This window comes from Megalobrama amblycephala, linkage group LG11, assembly GCF_018812025.1.
Source record: "Megalobrama amblycephala isolate DHTTF-2021 linkage group LG11, ASM1881202v1, whole genome shotgun sequence".
Classification (NCBI taxonomy): domain Eukaryota; kingdom Metazoa; phylum Chordata; class Actinopteri; order Cypriniformes; family Xenocyprididae; genus Megalobrama; species Megalobrama amblycephala.
This window is the reverse complement of record NC_063054.1, coordinates 21,291,254-21,310,312: the sequence shown is the minus strand read 5'-3', so window position 1 is coordinate 21,310,312 and position 19,059 is coordinate 21,291,254. Positions and strand designations below refer to the sequence as shown.

The following is a 19,059-nucleotide window of genomic DNA, read 5'->3' as shown; positions in this document are numbered from 1 at the left end:
AGGTATCGCTCATTAACGCTCTTGCCACTCTGTTCCCACAGCTCTCGGCCCCGCAATGCTCATCACAAGCACCAAATCAGCATATTAGAAAGATTTCTGAAAGATCATGTGACACTGAAAACTGGAGTAATGGCTGCTGAAAATTCAGCTTTGCCATCACAGAAATAAATTACATGTTTAAAAATATTAAAATAGAAAATAGTTATTTTAAATTGTATTAAGATTTCACTACTGTTTTTCAAATTTAGCCTTGGAGGGAATAAGAGACCTCTTTCCAAAAATCTTACCGACACCAAACTTTTGCACAGTAGAGTGTAGAACACTTTATATATATATATATATGTATGTATATGCATTGTATAAAACTGTACTTATGTTTGCATGCACACGTGACACTGTGTATGAGACAACATGCTGAGACATCATGCCAGTCAACCACAGCATGGCTCAAAGTCAGGGTCAGAGTTCAGAGGCTTTCCCACATCGCAGGCAGAGTCTGTGTTTCTGCTTACTGTCACCTCGTCAACATGCACATGACCCCTGACCTTCACAACCTTGTGCCTCATTCACACCATAACCTTTGGTGAAAGGATCAGCAGAGGCAAAGTTATAAACAAGATACAGAAGGTAAACTAGATCCAAGAATTCTTAAGTGCCTTTAGATTCGTCTTGGTTTTTTGACAAGGAGCTCACTGTATTTTTCAGTCTTATGTACACTTCATGCTCTACAGTTTATTCAGTATGATTTCCTTGACACTCTTAAACTTAGTGTTTTGCAGGGTTTCATAACTCCATTATGGATGGAGATTAAATAAACACATGGTGCAAGAGGACTCATTACTCTGAGTCTGTTCTCTTCATAAAGTAGCTCAGCATACTGGATTATATTATTGCTAATTAGCCACTAATCACAAGTGGCAAGGCTGAGTGATTTCAGAGCTCATCATCCTCTTTGTAAGTGGTTGTGTCCTGCCCCCTCTCATTCAAAGCCATTCTAAAGACCCCGGAGTGTTCCACAATTTTACATGATTCACTGCAAAATGGTTGTGAGCAAAGGTTTGGTGCCAAAGCTTTAGCTTTTATGTGTCTGCATGAGTCATTCTAATTGGTGTGAGGCAGAGTGAAAGTAGCCATGTCTGAGGGTAGGCAGGGGGGCATTTAAGCTCTGGTGATTTTATAAAAGCGCTGTTACTAAGGCAACTAAAGGTAGACCTCTCTGTGAAATGCATTTAAATTTAGTGCAAATGTTAGACTTAAAGGATTAGTTCACTTCAGAATTCAAATTTCCTGATAATTTACTCACCCCCATGTCATCAAAGATGTTTGTTTATCTTTCTTCAGTCGAAAAGAAATGAAGGTTTTTGAGGAAATCATTTCAGGATTTTTCTCCATATAGTGGACTTCACCGTCTACCAACGCATGACCTTTCCAATGAGATTATGTAATGCGTGGCACATTGCAGAGCTTGTGCAAGATGAGTATTTGTGGTTCAAATGTATATAATGCATATATATATATATGAAGACTTCAGATGCAAAAGCCTCTAAGTCAGGGGTCTCAAACTCAAATTGTCGGGGGGCCGTTTCTGTGATTGACACCTCATAGGAGGGCCATATTATCCTTCAAGCGCAAGAAAGCGCAACATTTCAGAAAATTTACTTTCCTTTGCATTATTTCTCATTTAGCCTACTTCAAATTTCATTAGGCCTACTAAAATATTTTTTATACCTATACTATAAATATCTTATTTACCATACTAAATGTAAACAGCAGTGTCTCTCTCATTGTTACAGAGTGTAATATAATTATATAATACTATTACTAATATAATACTATTAATTGAAATAGTCTGGTGTGACTTCTCACATCCAACAAGATATATGGAATAAAAAATCAGTAATTTAGGAACAAAACCAGCAATACTTGTGGCGTGGAGGGGTCAGAAATAAACAAAAAAACTGGAGCTATATATCAACTTTATTTTGCCAAAAAAATAAAAATCTCTCATTGTTACATACATTATTAGTTTTTAACATCTAGTGGAAGTATTTTCCCTTACTTTATGTTAGCTTAAATAACATTAAAATCTTGCACTGAACAACATTGTACTGAACAAATACAATACCTGAATACATTTGTACACTTTGTTTCTTGACAGACACCTGCAGCGCTTGTGCTCACACAGCTGGGCCACATTTGTCCAAGATGCCGTTTGAGCATCGGTAACGTTTAATGGCAGCATCGGACGCGTTTCGGTGGTTTAAATCGGCGCTCATGACTTAAAGTCGAGTGCTTTTACTGTAATTTAGGCAAGCGCGCTCATAATAGAAGTGATTGAGAGCGTGGCTCAAGGTTGCATAGCAACGACAGACGCCACTGGAGCGAAAGAACATTGGACAGGAGAATGCGGCGCGGCCGCTTATGTGACGCGATATGTGAATGCCCCTTAGAACTGCGACTTTTTCTTTGCATATCAGACAGGTAGCAACTAGAGAATAATAATAATAATAATAATAATAATAATAATTTAGCGGGCCGGATTATGTTTTTATTTTTGAGATCAGTTGCGGGCCGGGTAGAGGTGGTGGGCGTGCCGTAAATGGCAGTTTGAGACCACTGCTCTAAGTGCTGTCTGAAATTTCCTTCTAACTTAAGCATTTTCATCAAGCTCGTGTGTTTAGGTTCAGTAATTCCACTTTAATGGCAATTAATAGGTCCTTTTCATTGCCATTAAAGTGAAATAACTGAACATAAACATACGAGCTTGATAAAAAATGCTTATTTTAGAAGAAAATTTCAGATGGCACTTAGATGTTTTGCATCTGAAGTCTATATATATATATATATATATATATATATATATATATATATATATATATATATATATATATATATATATATATTCAAAATGACAGATTGTTTCACTAGATAAGATCCTTATTCCTCAGCTAGGATCGTGTTGAGCCCTTTGAAGCTACATTGAAACTGCATTTTGGACCTTCAACCAGGCCTGGACTGGTAATCTGGCATACCGGGCAAATGCCCGGTGGGCCGACGCACTTGAGGGCGGGGCCGCTATATGATATGATTTTTTTTAATAAACATAAAATTGGCCAACGACCGGCCCATAAAGCAGGGACAGCGGCCCATTGGTTCATTTTCCATACTCACACTGGGCTGGCCCAATTACATCTCTTAACAGACTCCACCCCGTCCCCTCTGTTTCGCCAGAACATCTGTGGATTAGGAGGATGGAGAAACAAAAGCGCAAGTGCAAGGGGGGTGCGGAGAAGTTGCGGGCAAAAAAATAAAAAAATTTAGAGGTTGATGCCTCAACGTGCAAAAATTACTGGCATGTTTAGTGCGGTTACTGTAGCTTCAGTTTCCAAACCTACAGTACCTGACGTGCAAAAACAGGTGAACATAGAAGAACATGGAGGAGACACCTGTAAGGCAGAGGAGCAGCAGGTGTCTGACAGTGAAGCCAATGAGGGACAGAGTAAGCAGGAGAGTATAATAGAAACGGTAAGCAGGGTTACATGATTAACAGCGAGGGACTCGTGATGCGACGACGACGACGATGATGCTTAAATGAATGAATATTATAAGACAACATAATCGTCGTCGTTATTATAAAGTCAGACTGTCACCTACTGCACTGGTCACTTAGTCAGCTAAAGTCAAATAGCACAACAAAAGTTATTTTGCACTGTTTTTTGTAGTTAGCAGTGTGCCCTTGTAGCTTTCAGAGTTCACTTATGCAGTAACGGCCCTTCTCATAGAAAAACCTGAAATGATGCAATTTGATTTTTCAAAAAAAAAAAATTCAGGTTATTATTATAATGTAATATTATGTGTTTATTTCACAACGAGACTATAGGTGTCTATTTATAGCTGTTAGTCGTGATGATGGTCTACTAGATCTCACTTTTCAGCTAAAAAGTTATGTTTTGTAGCTCTTGTACCCTATTACTCTGGTATGAACACTTGGTTGTTTATGGCAAGTGAATAACATGAATATCATTTTATTAGGACGTTTTTTGTGAGTAATTTGGTAGTATAGTTTTCTTTTTCATTGTTTTTAATGGGGAGTATCTAAACAATGAGAGGTAAATGTTTGACACTTAAACAGGGGTTTGTGCTCTTTAAAACAAAGTATATTTGTAATTGTAAATTATAGTTTTTCTGCTGTCTGTTTCATTGAAAAAAAAAAAAAAAAAAATTCTTTATAGAATTATCAGTATTCTACATCCACGTTCTAAGGGTTAACTAGCTTGTATAACATGGAGCACATTGTCCATCTAGAAATCCTACTCTTACTAAGTGTATTTTTAATAACTCTACCAATTAATTGTAATACTCTGGTGGGTGGTGTCCGACCGATTGTGGTGGGCCGGTCTGAGCAAAAATGCCAGGGCCATTTTTTTGTCCCAGTCCAGCCCTGCCTTCAACCCATTGAAGTCCACTATATGGAGAAAAATCCTGAAATATTTTCCTCAAAAACCTTAATTTCTTTTCGACTGAAGAAAGACATAAACATCTTGGATGACAAGATTGGGGTGAGTAAATTATCAGGAAATTTGAATTCTGAAGTGAACTAATCCTTTAAAGGGATAGTTCACCGAAGAATGACAAATTCTAATTTTATTAGGCGTAAGGTTTAACTATTTGACTTCAATACAGTGCTCAAAGTGGACCGGTATAGAGTAAAAAAAAATAATAATAATTAAAAAAAAAAAAAAAAAAAAAAAAAAAAATATATATATATATATATATATATATATATATATATATATATATATATATATATATAATTTTGTTTGTTTGTAGTTGCAATTATATTATTAGTCTTCTGAAGCTGTGCGAATGTATGAATGCACCATTATTCACTGAAAATCCTGACATCTGTCCTAGCTTTCCTTGGCACTTGCATGAGAAGTAACATTGGCTGATTTGTAAATGAATAATTATTTTAGGTGGAATCTACACTCTTAGGCCCTGTTTACACTAGTGCGTTTTTGTTTGAAATGGCGTTTTAAAATGAAAACGATCCTCGTCTACGCTGGCGTTTCCACATCATTTCAGAAACGATGTCTGTCTATAATACGTGACCGAAAACACATGTCAAATGACCATTCATGCACACTGGGCATGCGTGTACAAGTGTGAACAGTTGCCTCTTGCGCAAATGCAGAGTTTAACTGCACAATGGCTGCTAATAATGACAACAAAGCCAGCAAAGATTGCAGTTCAATCTCCATGTTATTGTTTACACGGTCGTCAAGGATACGCAGAGCCAACATGGGCAGCCATCGTTTTCAAAAGTCTCCAATTTTGATCCGTTTACACTTAAAAGCAACCCCGGCGTTTTCAAACTAAAATTGGGTCAGCAACGTTCTCGAAAGCCTCCCTTTTCGATGTTCGCAAAAAGCCAGGATAGTGTAAACAACAGGCGTAACCATGGCAAAACGTATGCGTTTTAAAACGGGGCTTTAAAAATGAAGGTTCTACTTGCATTGTTCCATGAACCTTTAACATCAATGGAACCTTTCCATTCCACAAATGATTCTTTACAGTGAAAAAAAAAAAAGATTTTTAAAATGTTCTTCACACTAAGAAAAAAGTGGTTCTTTTAAGAACCAATTCACTGAAAGTTTCTTTGGGGAACCAATTGGTTCTTATATGCCATTGCTGTGAAAACCCACTTTTGGAAGTTTTATTTTTAAGAGTGTAAGTGAATAGAAAAGAGTGTCCAGTGCAACAAGAGTGAAGTTTAGTGGAAGTATCCCATTAATTTTATGAGAAAATTTAGTATTTATTTGTATTAACTCATTTAGTGTTGTACATTTTCATTCCTCAAATGTTCGTTTTATCTACTAGCACCTCAACTTTCACTCTCTGTGTCCATTTTGCTGTCAATTTCAGTGTAATATCAAAGGGCACGGATCTATCAGGGATGTCAGTGGAGGAATCTCAGAGATGTGATTACACCACTCTTACACGTTTCCCCACAGACTATCAATGGCTGCTTCTCCAGCATCTTTGCTTTTGTCTTCTTCAAAGAGCTGGGAAGGTGAGTGCGGGAGGGCAGACAGCGCGAGAGACTTGGAACATTATGTGATGTGCCGCACCATGGAGTGTCATCGTCTGGTACCTATTCTTCTAGCTCTTGTCAGCAATCCAAACACCAGGACAAATATCTGTTTTTAATAAAGAATTCTTTACTAGAGTTTCTAGTGGTTAAAAGTAGATTTCATTAATATTTGAGCTTATGTACGGCAGTAGCCTTTTTGTTTTGAATATCACGTCAAATAAAACAAACAAAAGTTTGCATTGTTTACCTTTTGCATAAATTTGTGTCTGGTTTTATGTGCATACCAATGTGCAAAATGCTAAATGGTTGTTTACTCATATCATTCCCTGTCTGCAGTGGAATTCAACCTTTGACATATGATCAGTGCTCTGCATTATTAATTAGAGAGCCTGAAATAATATTTAATGTGAAGGTGATAAGGACTTTATTTTATTTTATTAATGTATTCTTCCACAAATCACCATCACTAGCCATGTTTCCTTTTTTATTGAGTGCTTCCATGGCTAACAATTTACTATCAAACAGATTATGTAAGGTTTACTCCAGCCTTTTTCAATCAAAATGAAATTTCAACACATAATGTGATTACATGAGAACTTTTCATTCGGAATAGGCTGCAAGTCTGATTAAAAACGAATTATTAGGGTTCATGTAAACAGTCCTGTCTTCTACTTCAAGATTCATACTGGGAAAACGTGCGCTTTGCACAGAAGTGCTTTCCTGTAGCTAGCCTGTACAATGAAACTAGACATTGAATTGTTTAATTTGTAGTTATTATGTAGGATGAGAAAAGTTTGCTGTACTTAGTTTTGACAGTGAGTGATTGTCACGGATAATGATCCTGAAGGAAAACTTAATCAGACTGATTATCTCTTCTCACAGCTTATTTTTTGAATGCTTGGAGCCTTCACTAATATATAAAGAAAAATTGTTCTGCAGACCTGCCCTGATTGAGCCTTATAAACTTGTTGAATTATGTGAGCCTATTCACTTCAAAACCTACAGTATACTCATAAATTTGGCTTCATTAAGCTGTCAAGTACATGCAAGGTGGTTGACATAAATAATGTTTGTGTGTGAGACCACTTTCTGTCTTCTTCACCAACAGTCTGGGTCTGTTTTCTCTGAAAGGCCGGTTGGCAGGCCTGAAGCCAGAGCATTTCCTGTTTCTCTCTGCTGAAAGCAGTGACGGGTCTGTAGGGAACATGTTGTCATCAGTCCCCATGCAACACATACATGGCCAAGACAGTACACGACAGGACAAAGAGCATGTGTCCTCCCTGAAAATATCAGATTACATGTTACCTAATATTTATTTAGAAAATAAGGCATTGAGCAGACAATTACTGATCTCTTCTGTCATCATGGGAAATGGCACTGATCAATGATCGAAATGTCAGATTAAAATGGCATTTGTGTTGTGTTGCATGGAAATATCAAATACTCACTGTGTGTGAGAGAGAGAAGTGAGTGTTTCAGAGTGTGCAAAATGGCTACAAGTTTAAATCATCTGTCATAATATATCTGTCCCAAAGCCAAGTAAGCTGTTTTGCTGTCTAGCCTACTGCTTTCTAAGCATTACAACTCTCACTGAACTTCATAAATGACTGAATTGGAAGACTATATATAGACAGTGACTACATGACACACAAATCAAGGCATGGCTCAGACTTGTGACTGATTTTAAATAGAGTTTGATGTTAGCATGTTGCTAAGCTAACAGCACAAAAATACATAGTACAAACAAGTATTGTCCCAAGCTCATCATAGTGCATTCTGGGATGGCCTTGTACTTCTATTCAAAAGATTTAAGCACATTTTAATTAGATTATACGGGACTTGTGTTAGTTTATCTTAATAAACCTAGCTTCTCCATTAACAGTTAATGGAAGATGTTGCTTCTTTGACCATAAATTTTAAATAAATGTATATATATATTAAATATTAAAATATAAAATATCTAATTTATATTTAAGAATGTATTTATGGAATGTTGTCGCAAATGTAATGGTGCCTTTTATTTAAAGGAATTATAGGATTTAATGGGATTTATTGAAATAAAGGAAAAATAGTAAAATAGGCTTACTATAATTCGTTGTAAAGTTATGAGTTTGAACAATTTGCAAATAATATTTTTATTTTACTGAATTCCAGATAAGTACATTTATTAAATTCATTCACAATAATATGCTCACATTCATTCTGAATCTTATGTCTAATATGCTGAAGATGTCCTTCTTTAAGGGTTAGTTCACCCAAAAATGAAAATAATGTCATTTATTACTCGTCCTCATGTCGTTCTACACCGGTAAGACCTTCATTCATCTTCGGAACACAAATTAAGATATTTTTGATTAAATCCGATGGCTCAGTGTTGCCTGCATTCAAAGCAATGACATTTCCTCTCTCAAGATCCATAAAGTTACTAAAAACATATTTAAAACAGTTAATGCGAGTTCAGTAGTTCTACCTTAATATTACAAAGTGACGAGAATTTCAATGATTTCAAAACACTGCTTCGGAGCTTTGCGTATCAAATTAGTGACTCGGAGCACCAAAGTCACGTGATTTCAGCAGTTTAGCCATTTGATAGGAGATCCGAGTCACTGATTCGATTCGTAAAGCTCTGAAGCAGTGTTTTGAAATCGGCCCATCACTATATTGTTGAAAAGTCGTTATTTTGTTTTTTGGCGGACAAAAATACTCTCGTCACTTTGTAATATTAAGGTAGAACTACTGAACTCGCATGAACTGTTTTAAATATGTTTTTAGTAACTTTATGGATCTTGAGAGAGGAAATGTCATTGCTTTGAATGCAGGCCATCGGATTTAATCAAAATATCGTAATTTGTGTTCCGAAGATGAATGAAGGCCTTACGGGTGTAGAACGACATGAGGGTGAGTAATATACAGTGTGTACGGAAAGTATTCAGACCCCCTTAAATTTTTCACTCTTTGTTATATTGCAGCCATTTGCTAAAATCATTTAAGTTCATCTTTTTTCTTCATTAATGTACACACAGCACCCCATATTGACAGAAAAACACAGAATTGTTGACATTTTTGCAGATTTATTAAAAAAGAAAAACTGAAATATCACATGGTCCTAAGTATTCAGATTATTGGTAATGTCTTTGGTGGTAATGGCCCTGAATATTAAACTCCATCCATGAACCCTGAGGATTTGTCTTGCTAAACCTGGTCAAAGATACCAATTCGAGGGTCAAACTGAGATTAAGCATGTGCATTTGCTTGAATGTTTGTTTACTGAAACTCTACATGTACCATTCTTATAACTTTAGGGCTGAAACTGCAATTGAAAGAGATTTTGGCCTGTGTACTGCATGTACACGCAAATAAAATGACATATTAGATTACCTTTGTGTACAGAGAGAACAGCCTGACACACTTTCAGTGACCTGTCTCCGTCGTTATGAGAAAAGGATCTTGGAATCTCCCCTCTGGCATCTGCTCTGTAAACTGCTCTAATCAAACTGTTGCAGTGGGATTTGACCTCAGGGATCACTCATATACACCGCAGTAAAATGTAACGGATCTTTGAATGATCTCTAATGACCTGTATGCACATCATGCCTCATTAACTTTTTGTCTTGCATATTTATAATGTTGCATTTTCCACAGTCAGCTCTACTGTGTATCGTTAAACGACTCTTTAGAGTTTTATTCATGTCCTGTTTACAATGCTAATGCAGCTAGGCTAAGTGATGACAGGCAGTCAGCATTATAACTAAAACAAGAAAGACACAAACAGTGACTTCACTTGTTGCCATGGAATCTATAGCTTCCTGAGCCTCTGTTTCAGTCCATTGGGCTGTGCGGCATTCAGGATTAGCACTGTGCTAAGCATGGTGAGGCTTTGTGTGGGTGATAGTCTTACTTGGATAATGATGGTCTTAATTAGCGACATGCTCAATGCAAGGCACAGGCGGTCATCAAGAGAGTGCTAATTACAATCATGTAGTCTAGACGCACATTCTGTTATCATTGTACTGCAAACACACACATATACATGGATGTTTCTTCACCTATAGCCGGTGAACTTGAACTCTCGCTAGTTTATTTAATTTTTCCACAAACAATATCCCTCACTATATATACAATGTTGAGAAAATCACACAAAAAAACAGTGTCATTGTAGTATAGTATAGTAATAGTGTCAAGACAAAAAGTGTCATTTCCACCACAATTTCAATTTTGAATTGTTTAATAGCACTGTTTGAAGTAAATGGTACTATTTTATTTTACATTATATTTTATTTCATTTTATAATTATTTTTTAATAAAATAGCAGACTTCTTTGTCTTGTTAAGGCTATTTTTGTAATAAATTGTATGTATCCTAATTACACACAATTAAATAATATATAATTTCACACTTTTTGAATAATTTGACAAAATTGTAGCTTGATTACAAAAATCGTTCAATAAAAATATTGATCTTTTTATTTACGATTTATGACACATCACATGTCTGCTATTTTATCTCAAGCTCTTGGTGCAAAATAGTTTGGTGTGGTGAAAACTGTGGGACAATTGTTTCATTCATATATATATATATATATATATATATATATATATAGTACCATTTAAAAGAAAGATTTAAGAAAAAATAATACGTTTATTATATTAAGGATGGATTGGATGAATAGTGACAATAAAAACATTTATAATGTTACAAACATTTTCTATTTCAAATAAATGCTGTTCTTTTGAACTTTCAATTCATCAAATAAATCATTCCTAAAAAAAATTATAAATTGCAAAAATTGTTTTCAACAATGATAATAATAAGAAATGATAATAAGCACAAAATCAGCATATTAGAATGATTTCTAAAATATCATGTGACACTTAAGAACACTGAACATGGCATAATTCACATTTTCAAGATATAGGTCGACAAATAAAACAACAAATTTTATACATAACTTTTATGAGGTTTAATGTGATCCTCATAACAAAATGTAAAAAGTATATAAATCTGTTAGTATTAATGAAAATCAACCCCTGGGACCCTCAACCTAGCCTGACTACGTCAGACTTCCTACTTCCGCTCAATTTCATTTCGCTTCTGTACTCAGTCTGATACAGCGTCAGAGCTTTGTGTTTGCCACCGGTCTGGAAACAGCCGGGCCAATCAACGAACAGAGGGCGGGCTGAGAGCCGTGACGTAGATGCTAAGCGCCGAGTTTTACATTGTAGGTTAGAGAAATCGAAAACCGAAACGACCGCGGAAATGGGAAACGAGACACGGGATGCAAACTTCGGGATGCATTAACTTCGCATAATCTGCAAAAGTCGTTTACAGCCATGTTCACTCCGGTATTTCGCTCACATCATCATGTGTTTACAACAGGTTTACAGTGGAAGTTCAATCATAGATTTGAGTTCGATGCATGATGTCTGTGCTTCGATGCGGCTGTACAGGCGGATAACATACGTCATAACTAAACGTATCTGATTGGCTTACGGGTAACCAATGATTTTAAACTTCAGACAAGCGTCCCCTAGCGAGAGAGAAAACACTTCTCTATTATGCCATTCCAGACTCTGTCTACGAAGCAAAGTGAAGTAGCAGAGTCTGGTATTACCAGGCTACCCTCAACCCCTTGAAGTTGAAAAAACATAGATCAAATCAGTAACTTTGGATCAGTAACAAAGTGCATGTGTGCGAGTGTGTTCTGTAATCTTTATCAGCATTGTCATACTGTGATTTGAAATGGAGTACAGCAGGATTATGTGATCTCAGTGCATGTGTGGGTGTGTGTTGATGCACTCCAACACTGACCTCAGATGGGTTTACTTGTGCTGACCAGCAGGACACTCAGTCAAAAATAAAATCTCACAAGGCAATAAACACACATACACAATAAATCATAATGTTAGAGGAAATTTTAGAACACTTACAAACTGAGAAGCAACAAACAGGGTTGTTATAAATGCATTGATAGTTTTCTAACCTCTTTAAAGGCACAGTGTTCCTCTCGGTTCGACTCTTTTGCACAGCCAGGATGTGTAAAAAGGGTCAGTCGCTCCAGACAGCCAACAGGATTTATGTCCTCTGTCTGGCTGTGGGCGCACACACACAAACAAGCCAGCGGTAAGATAACAGAATACAAAGCACACAGTTGATGTGTGTCAGATTAAAGAGAGACTGAGTGACCTACACGTTAAATGTACTCTGAATAAGAAAAGAAATCAACTCAATGTCTGTATACATAGTCATTTCAGACAGGTGTATTGTAATGTTTGATATGTGAAATACAGTATAAGGTTTAAATAGTGCGTAAATGTTGCAGTACTGTGGCATTTGTCATCTCCAGTCAAGCATCACTATCAACTGCTAGGTGAAAAACAGCTGCTTATCTCCCAATAGCCCAGGTGGAAGCTTCTAGACAACCCCAGAATTCAAACATTTACCTCTTATCATGACTCCACTCATGAACAACTCTAGGCACTGTGATGCGTACCAAACTTACTTGCCCTTCAGGCACTGTATGCCTTGATTGAATTGACTGTTGTAACAATGAATAGAAGTTAAATGGAACATACTAGACAGAAGCATCACATGCTTCTTGATGCCTATTCACAACAAGTTTGAGTTTTAGCTACATAAAAGTTTAGAAATGCACCTATAAACAATTCAGGTTAATACAGATAAGTGATAATTATCTTCACCGATAAATTGCTTGCACATATATAACAGTTCTTTCTCGAATCTGATTGGCTGAGAGGTCTTTTTCAGGTCTGCCAGTATCGCCACGGGAACAGTTTCAACATTTGAATCATTCCGCTGTCAGCATTCTCACAGCGACTGTCATGGCAGACGAGCAAACCCACCATATTTTTTTAGATACTACTGTTATTTTTTAACGGAATGTAGTTTTAAGAGTTTTTTAGGCAAGAATGTAGTTGTTTGGACCTCCGATATGCGATTTATATGTAAACATAGCGCCTATTTGAAAATATGTTTAGACACTTTTGGAGATGCGAGCTCCAGGTCATCAGTGACCGTTCAGCACTCATGTACCCACAGAGAACAGCTTCATCTTGGCTAGTCCTTCGGGAATTTGCTGCTGGCTCTTATGTAGATATTGTTTAAACATGAGGTATAATTCGTTTTGGGTAATGGGTAGGGCTGGACGATTATGGCCTAAAATCAAAACCTCGATTAATTGAACATTTTACCTCGATTACGATTAATGAACGATTATTTTATTTCTGATTTTTCTTTTTTTTTTTGCCCTCATAGTTCACTGACAAGGTTTGTACTGTAAATAGCCTATGATTGACTATTAAGGTGGGATATTTTTTTTTCCTGTTGAAAGAGTGATCTGACATCATAGCTCACTATTAGCAGTTATTTTATCTATGGTTTGTAACATTTCTTACAGGTTTCTGCTCGTTGTAAATCAGATAAAGATAAATTAGCACAGTACCAGTAGTGATTGCGTGTGTGAATTAGTCATACCGTCTCTCTATTAATTGTGAAGCTGTGGGTTGTAAATAGTTCCTTCAAAAGTAGAAAAAATAGATGGTTGTTAAGTCTGACGTCACGCAGCAGCGCTTCCGGGTCCTAACGCTCTATCTCATACCACAAGAAAACAACAAATGGTGCTGATATACACACACGATGTGGTGTAATACTACAAAAAAATTATAATCATAACCTTTATCTCCATACCAAGATGGCCAGACAATGATTCATCTTTTATAAATCGTTAAAATGTTAATGTCTGTGACGCAGTGAACACGGAGACTGTTGTGTAGACTGTAAGTATTTTAAATGTTTAACTTTTTAAAATGATTGATGTTTAAAATGAATAAATAGCACTCATAAACGGTCGTCGATGGCATTCTCAAGTGAAATGAGTCGAGGATTGGACCCGGAAACGGCGTTCCTTACGTCATGACTTAACAAGCGGATAACTTTTAAGTTTCTAAGCTATTTTAGTGATAAATCACAGGACAGCGCTGACAACAAGTTTCTGTGTTCCTCTGTGTGCGCGCGATCTTCACGTTTTGCGCAGCTGTTTGTATGAGTGTTCGTGCCACATGCAGCTGCGCGAGCGCGGCATAGATGTATATATCTATGCGAGCGCGGTAGCTCGATATAATAATACACATCCGATCGTCTAATCGCTTGAATGTCCAAACCATAAAACAAATACAACTGACAAAGTTTAGTCAAGACGCAAGGCTCACCGCTCGCGCGCCATCACTATGTGTTGAACCAGCGTTCACCTCCGTGTTTTGCTTTTATGCACTTGGGTAAAGTTGGTTTTATATTCGCACATTCGGACATCCGTATTCAATAGCCTTGTTAATCACACTACATTGGACATTCAGTGGACATTCACAAGTAAATATGCCATTAAAACAATACTTGCCTATTTTGATCGACTGTGAAAAATGTTGTAAGTTGACAATCGTTGGTTGTCAATATCATGTCGCTGCTTAAAATTCGCAAACATTAATTTATTGCACATTTATTGGAAAGCCTGAATTTATCAGAAGTCTGAATGTGCGAATATAAAACTAACTTTACCCAAGTCTTTTATGCCACTGACTGGACTGGGCGGAGTCACGTGGCTACACACGCAGTTATGTTTTTAAGGGGGAAGTATTAACAGGATTAAAAAACCGAAATAACCAGTGCCCAAGGAAGTCGACCGGAAGTTGAAGTCGGCCGCGTGCCGCCATCTTGTAGCAGAACTTCACTTGCGTTAGCATCCCATTGACTCCCATTCATTTTGGCGTCACTTTGACAGCGAATAACTTTACATCTGAGGCGTTTAAAGACTCCATTTGTCCATTATTTATTTCTAAAGATACACGACAATGTATAAAGGGCTCCATTACCTTCTATGTTACATTATGGCCCCGTAGAAACAGTTTTTGTAAAAATAGGCTAACGATTGCGTCATAACCACTCGACTCTCTGTCGCACAGTAGAGAAATTACCGTACAGACAGGAGGAGAAGCTCGCAGGCAATAGTATGCATTAACTTAATATGGCGTACTGGCGTTACATTTTAAAATACTATACAAACTAATTAATCAGAATACTTACTCCTGCTCACTCACGCCAAAGAACTCCCTGCTCAAGCTCGCCGTCTCTGCAAGATTAACGATGGCAGTTTGCACGCACAGCTACTAGAAGATTTACATCTGTCAGACAGGTTGCTGACGTCATCAAGCTTAGTTTGAGTCTGCGCGTCAGAAACGGAAGTGCTAAAAATCGCTAAAAATGGGCTTCACTTGTCTCAATTGAGTTCCAATGGGGTCGCTGTGTCCATTTCTTTTACTGTCTATGGAAATAACCGACATGGGAAAATTACGTCGGTTAGAGGTTCTGAATTTCGGTTTCGATTAGTTTTCGATTAATCGTCCAGCCCTAGTAATGGGTCTTATTAACATAATACTATTTCCAGAGCTAATAGATTTGGCTTAAGGGCTATATTAAGTAACATAACTTTATATTTACTTTGAAATTAAAACCTGCACTAACTAGAGCGCTGCTTTTGTACATTTGACTGAATATATATATATACAGTGGGTACGGAGTACGGAAAGTATTCAGACCCCCTTAAATTTTTCACGCTTTGTTATATTGCAGCCATTTGCTAAAATCATTTAAGTTCATTTTTATAATATATATATATATATATATATTAAATCAGTTTCAGCTGCTTTGGTGTCAATGAAATTAACAACAGGTGCACTAGATGGGCAACAATGAGACCACCCCCAAAACAGGAATGGTTTTACAGGTGGAGGCCACTGACATTTTTTCCCCTATTCATCTTTTCTGACTGTTTTTCACTAGTTTTGCATTTGGCTATAGGGTCAGTGTCACTACTGGTACCATGAGGCGATACCTGGACCCTACAGAGGTTGCACAGGCAGTCCAACTCCTCCAGGATGGCACATCAATACGTGCCATTGCCAGAAGGTTTGCTGCGTCTCCCAGCACAGTCTCAAGAGCATGGAGGAGATTCCAGGAGACAGGCAGTTACTCTAGGAGAGCTGGACAGGGCCGTAGAAGGTCCTTAACCCAACAGCAGGACCGGTATCTGTTCCTTTGTGCAAGGGGGGAACAGGATCAGCACTGCCAGAGCCCTACAAAATTACCTCCAGCAGGCCACAAGTGTGAATGTCTGACTAAACAATCAGAAACAAACTTCATGAGGGTGGCCTGAGGGCCCGACATCCTTTAGTGGGCCCTGTGCTCACTGCCCAGCACTGTGGAACTTGATTGGCATTTGCCATTGAACACCAGCCACTGGCGCCCTGTGCTTTTCACAGATGAGAGCAGGTTCACCCTGAGCATATGTGACAAACGTGAAAGGGTCTGGAGAAGCTGTGGACAACATTATGCTGCCTGTGGAGCTCAGTGATGCTCTGGTCCAGATCTGGGAGGAAATACCCCAGGACACCATCCGCCGTCTCATTAGGAGCATGCTCCGACATTGTCAGGCATGCATACAAGCACGTGGAGGCCATACAAACTACTAGTACCATTTTGAGTTGCTGCAATGAAATTTCAGCAAAATGGACTAGCCTGCTGCACCATTTTTTCACTTTGATTTTCGGGGTGTCTTTGAATTCAGTCCTCTGTTGGTTGATAATTTTCATTTCCATCAAACGATGTGGCATCCTTTCGTTCCTAACACATTACCCTAGTCCATATCAGTATAGATATCCAGCATGATATTTTTCCCCATTGAGATCTGATGTGTTTTCAAAGTGTTCCTTTAATTTTTTTGAGCAGTGAATATGCTGATATACAGCCATATCACACAGATACTCATGTGATGTTGCTCATATATATAAATTTAGGCATGACATTATAATATACAGTATGAAAAGTTGATATTCATTTTGAGATTTGCTGAAGATTACATTTAACAGTGTTATTAAATGTATGTTTTTTTTTTTTTAGATTAACTTTAACTTTTAAGGTAAAAAAAAAAAAAAAAAAAAAATAGAAGAACAGTGTGACAAGCAGAGCGGGGCAAGAGCTGTGAGGGAATGGCGCAAGGCAGGTGGCGTGATTGCTAAAGAGCGTCACCTGCGCTTGCCACCGGTCTTGTATCCCTCATGGAGGAGCTCCGGAAGCTCTTTAGCAATCAATCTTTAGCCACTGGCCACCTCTACTTTTTACTGTTCAAATTATTTGCAAATCTGTTGCATGACCTTGCTGCATAAAGTGCATATATTTTTGTATATTTTGCCAGTACCAACATAGATCTACATATCATGCTGTTGCAGTGCATTGTGGGAGTAATAAACACTAAAGAACATACATAGCTCCTGTTTACCCCTCAGGGACACTTGAAAAATATGTTTTTCCCTTCTTCCTGACAACTTTCTCCAGTTCATCCTGATTTAGAGCTGAGATGTTCTGACAGTGCAAGCTTCATAAGATAAAGATTTAATGTCTCTTTTTATAGATGCTATATATTAAAAGTTTGAGGTCTCGGAAATGTTTTAATAGCCTTGTGGTGATAAAGTGTGTTTGAGTCGCAGCAGATGGAGCAATAGTTTACATGATTGATATAGATTCTGTATAAAAGGCCTTTAAAATGCAATAGAGAGGAAAGGAAAAGAGGAAGAGATATGGTTGGCACTCGGGGTGAGTCTATCAAGCTCTGCTTCACTGACGTCAGACCAGTCAAATGAAGATGTGTTGTAAGCCTCGGGGATTAGTTGTCACTTATGGTATTTCATTGTGAGATAAAAAATATTTACATGGTGCATATGCATATCTTACTTTGTAACTATTGTATAGTATATTTTGTGAAAATGGGTATTTATACATAAAAAAAATATATAGCTAATTTTATATTTTAGTGGGTCTTCAGTTATTTTGGCAGTTTTGAACTGAAACTTCTGTTCAAGGGTGTTTTAATGGGCAGGTTTAAACAATGATTTCATTTTGTGCATTAAAATTTTTGTCACTGTTTACATTTTTTTGAAAATCCTATTATTCCACTGTGACAACATGTTGTTTCAGAAAACAATAGTGGGCATTTTAATAGTTTTTTGTAGCATTGACTTCATGGTATGTGTCTGTACAGAAATTGACTTCAATATAAACCTAGCCTGAGAAATACTCACTGGAGTAAAAACTGGCTCTAGCCCTGTGCATGACGTGTACTTGTTTAGACTGAAAACTGTTTGTGTGTGTCATGGAGACGTCAGTGGAGAATAATGCACTTTCCTGAACTCTATGAAATTAGTCTAAGTACTCATTCCTCATATCCACTTATGGAAGAAAACAGCACAAGATGACGGATTCCTCTTTCATATTCTCCACCTTGCTTGCTCTCTCTCTCTCTGTCTGTCTTTTAGAGTGCACTGTGCAAAGTTTGCATCTGACAGCTAAAAGCCTGATGTCTGGTCAATAATTGATCCTATCTGAGTGTTCCTCATGCTCTGGAGAGAAAGAAACCTCTGGCCATCTCTCTCTTCTCTATCTGTCCATTCCCTCTCATATTGCTTCTTCCAACATCCCTCTTTTTCTTGACATTTCTCTCCATACCTCGCTTCAGCCAAGCTTCTCCCTGTCTCATTCATTTTTTCTCCCTCCCACACACATTCCCCCCCACCATCTCTTTGTGATGTGTAAGAAAGTGCGTCACTGATGGTAGTTTATTCCCAGCATTCCCTCAGGCATCCAGTGACTCCTCAGCTGTGCTTTCATTAATGATCCATTACTGACAAACTGTCAACGAGCACTCAACCTGCATGCACATGCACAAGCAGACAATACTTTCACGTTCTGCGATGCCCACATAATCGCACACAAACAGACTTGTGTGCTTGAAGCCCATCTTGAGCAAGAGAAATTGAACAAGTGCATGATCATTCACATGGGTGCTGAAATCTATTTTCTCATTTTAGAATTAGCACACACACTCGCAAACAATTAAGTATGTG

General features: G+C 37.6%; 1 long non-coding RNA gene across 1 annotated transcript; it reads right to left on the bottom strand.

Moving 5' to 3' along the window:
* Nucleotides 1-6,714: 6,714 nt before the first annotated feature.
* On the bottom strand, nucleotides 6,715-12,284 carry LOC125278794. The gene is made up of 3 exons (XR_007187270.1): nucleotides 12,075-12,284; nucleotides 11,903-11,955; nucleotides 6,715-7,374 (listed from the first exon to the last, which is right to left on the bottom strand). It is a non-coding gene; the product is annotated as an uncharacterized LOC125278794 (long non-coding RNA).
* Nucleotides 12,285-19,059: the final 6,775 nt, after the last annotated feature.